This window comes from Numenius arquata, chromosome 10 (genome assembly GCF_964106895.1).
Source record: "Numenius arquata chromosome 10, bNumArq3.hap1.1, whole genome shotgun sequence".
Taxonomy (NCBI): domain Eukaryota; kingdom Metazoa; phylum Chordata; class Aves; order Charadriiformes; family Scolopacidae; genus Numenius; species Numenius arquata.
In genome coordinates this window covers 40,117,394-40,121,754 of record NC_133585.1, presented here as the reverse complement: position 1 = coordinate 40,121,754, position 4,361 = coordinate 40,117,394, and positions in this window count along the sequence as shown.

Sequence of the window (4,361 nt, the reverse complement as noted above, 5' to 3'; positions counted from 1 at the left end):
GAAGGCTGATCCCACTTGGCTGTGAATTGGGTGTCCCCGGGTGCACGGTGATCAATTACTTAAGAGAAGACACGGATTCTAAATGAAAAGGATCCCTTCAAGGCTGAGGTACCTGGCGAACAAAGGAGGGGGAAAATGATTAACTAAAGTATCATCAATTATCTGAAAGGCTCAAGCAGGGAGAAATAATAGGGGAAATACATGAAAATACATGACAGCCTCAGAGGACTTTATTAGAGGAGTGTGTGAAATTACTGCAGGGTCTCGGTGACAAACTGTGCGAGGCAAACATCTCCGAGGTGTCAGGGAGAAAGGAGGGGCTCTTCAATGGAGCTGTGACACCCCAAGCAGGGAAGTGACTAGCCAGGCTGTGCCGGAGCCCTTTGCACCTGGGAGGCTGAGGCTGTCGCACACTGTTAGCCAGGACTGAAAGGCAGAGCCACGCACGCTCTGAACTCCCAGGGGATGCTGCGTGTGTTTTGCAGACGCTCTCACCTCCTCTCATGCCAGCCCCGCTCCTGCCACATAACTCGGCATCCTACCACAGTTTGGTTGAGATAGTGGAGCAAAAACAGTCTTTGAAAGAGTCCACCAGAAAGAAAAGTCTTTCCGTTGATGCTGCAGCAGGAGCTCACCTAGCACAAAGCCACAGGAGCTGATCACAGCTTCACCAGCTCCGTGACAGACAGAAAGGACCGCGGCTTTTGCCCATCAATTTTTTGCCCACTGTATCAAACACACACAAGGCTTGCTTTTATCACAGCCGGGTCTCCCACAATTTGACCAGGTACTTAGGACATTGCCAATGGCGATGGAGAAACCTCCCTGCAATTTCCATCCCAGGTATCTGGCTCAGTATTTGCCAAAACACTTGAGCAGCTTCCAAAAATGAAGCAGGAAAGAAATACTTCGGGTTTTTTTTTTTTCCCCATCAACTTGATGATGGTCTCACTTAGAAAACTACTCCCACAATTCGATGCAATGTAGTCAGAAACAGCCCCCGTGAAAACATTTCTAAAATTGGGGAAGCAGTATGGCTGTGACGGAGGAAGGGGAATGCAAAGGAACACACATGCAGGCACAGTTTGCTCTGCCAACTAGAAACTATTCACATTTTAACAGCTAAGTTTCCAGACGACTTTTTTTTCCTTTCTGTTGCAGCTCTGGGATCGCTGGATCCCGGAGCTGGTGGCAGATAGCCTGTGTTCTCAACGGCACCAAGTAAGAGCAAGCTGCCAGATTGAAAAGCAGAGGGCAAAAGAGATGCACTCATGCGAAAGCAGAGAGGATCAGAGAGCCTGCCGTGGAAGGGCAGGTGGAGCAGGGAAAAAGATGGGATTCATCAGCAAAGAGCCTGGAGGCAGGAGCTAGTCAGTGGGGCTGTAACTGACTCTGCAGACAAATGTCAGAGAAAGAAGAAATTAAAAATGTAGCCGTAAAAGGTGACTGAGGATACAGGCACATAAGAGCAACTGGAGAGCAGGGTGGACAAGCAAAATATCAGCTAGATGCAGAGCCATGGATAAAAACTTAGGCAAGACTAACACTGTTAAAACGTTCAACGTTTCCTAGCATCTGAGGTTTGGCTTTGTGGTGTTCTGCTTGTGTCAATTCTTTCCATGCAACCCACGCCATGCAGCACCTCAGCAGGGCTTCCTTGAGCTCCAGCTGCATCCTGGAGCATGGCAAAAGAAGGTCCTGGCACAGTGTTCAACCAGCTGCAAAAGCAGACCATAGTCTCCACGTTCTGGAGGGTACAAACCATCCTCTAGTAAGAATTAGAATCACAGAATAGTCTCAGAGAATATCTCGAGCTGGAAGGGACCCCTAAGGATCATTGAGTCCAATCCCCTGTGCAGGGAGTCTCACGAGTACAGCGTCAGACTGAGCTCTGCCCGAGTTGATATTTCTACCTTCCTTTTCTCCCATCACTTTTGTATGATAAATGCCTTCCTGGGAGAGGACTTAGAGGTGTCTTCAGAAAACAGATGCATGTTCATGTATCAACACTGTCCAAGAATACAACTCCTAAGCATGGCAAAGTTAAAAAAAAAGAAAGCCACAAATACAGAATTTATAGCTGAAGGCCTCTTCTCTCCCCATCCTGGTACAAGACATTAAGGAACAAAGCAGAAGGAAAACCCAGAAAGAGTTCTCCATCTTTTTAAGCTCCCAGTAAGAGCAAGCAAGGCCACCCCATGCAGGGCACCGTCCCACAGGGTCTGAGCCAGGTGAGCATAACTGGGTGCTGGGATCATGCCTGTATGGCAAAGTGATGGACCAGGCACAGACCCCATTTAGGGGCTCCTGTCAGGAGCAAAAGGAGACAAAGCCAGAGACAGGGCTGGAGACACAGCTACAGTGTGGTCCAAAGTCCACCCAGGAGAAAGGGCTGAAATATCTGTCACTGACAAAGGTCGTTCAAAAAAAAGGTCACCACACTGATGGGATTTGCTCACAGCACAAGGTTGTAGTCCACATCCTAGTTCATGAAGGTCCCCTCTCCCTAAGCACGTCCAGGTCAGCAAGGAGAGACATCTGAATGTGGTGACAACACCCAGAAAGCAAACTCTCAGGGAAAGCAGAGTCCTCTCCTCTTACACTGCCAGGTCTAGAAAAGCTGATCCAGTTGCTGGTTATCCACCCGGGAAAAAGAAAAGCAGCCCCCTCTGCTGTAATCACAGTGACACACCTATGCTAGTGCTGCTTGCTCTGTTAACTGCACTGACATCTGCTAATTGATTTATCTGATTACCCAGCCCTGTGGGAAGGAGTGTGCGGCCGCCCCACGAGTACCTCCCAGGTTGGGATGAAGCATCCCTGCCATCTGGCCCTTACTCCATTGCTTTGTGTAATTGATTTCTCAAAAAAAAATCTTGTTTTCTAGGGAGTCCTCTCCAGCAACCGCCAAGCACGTATACAGCCATCTCAGATCCACTGTGAACACCAGCCCGACCAAGCAGGGGAGACTGCTTCAAGAGCATGCAGAAACACGCTGGAAAAAGCCTGACACCTTGCAGCTCTGGTAAACATATGTTCATAAACACAATTTTCTATGAAGATGTACTAAAGCAAACAAGTGCTGGGATACTTGCCTTTACAAAAAAATAACCCGGCATTAAGAGCATCCAAGGGAGCTCACAGACATGCTCCAACCTATCTGTGTTGCAGCCCAGAGCCCAAAATTAGTGTTTTAAAGCCAGCTCGTGGAAAGGCTGGAGGGCTGCAGTCTGGAAGATCACATCATGTCTTTACTGTAAGCAGGAGGGCCCCGTGGCTTTGTGAGCCACACAGACTGCCAGTCTCACAAAGAACTGATGGGGCTTAGCGGGGAAGCTTAAATTAGTGTAGAAGTACAGCACTTGGCTTCCTAGGATTGTAAAGATTTAACTCACCGGGAAACTGCCAGATCTGTAACAGTGATATATGAATGTCAGCAAGCTAGAAATTTTACTTCAAGTACATTTTTCCAAAGAACTGAATAAACAGCAAGGACATTTAGAGTAATAAGTAATGATTTACAACAGCAGCAGCAACAAAGTGCTGGAACCATATAGAAAAGTGCAATAAACTGTACATTAGTACTCAGAAGGAAGATAGCCTTTTGAAACCCATCACTAGGGGCAATGACTCGCATCATAAAATCAGCTTAAAATGCACCAAAGAACTTTAAACTATAGCAGCATCCTTTACACAGATGCCACTTTGTAAGCTGTGGTTTGTGACAGCTGTAGTGTTGAATGACAGCTGGGACGTGAAAATAACCAAGCAGCAGCTTACGGACCTGGGGCAAATGCAGGAGCTGAGACCAAAGCCGAACAGCAGAACCAGCAAAAGCTTCTAGAGGCCTTTAGAACCCACTCAATGCTTACTAATTAGCTTTCTTATCGTATTGTTAAATCCTAACAAACAGTACTTTAAGAAGAGATAAAAACTGCAGCTTGATATACTGCAAAACTGTCTAGACAAAAATACTTTCTAAGGACACACTCACTTTCAAAACACATAATAAAAACAATTTTGCATCAGATTCAGGATCTAAAGATTTTTTGGTGACAGCTCCTTTGCTCCAGCTTCGGGTACAGAGCGTTTTTAAATAGTTGATGTAATTGTTAGACACTTTAAACAGAAATGATGAAAAAAAAATCTGTGCCATTTCTGGTTGGAGCCTGGATTAAAATAACTTCTTACAGCAAATATGATGGGAAAAAAAAATACAAAGGTCTCAGGGGATGAGAAAGTATATTTCTGTGGTTTCTAATCAGAGCTGGGGTTCAGAACAAGAGGGAGGGAGGGAGGAATTGGGTGGGCTACAGTGAAATGATCTCTTTAACAAGAAATGGGCCATACTGTGACATTTC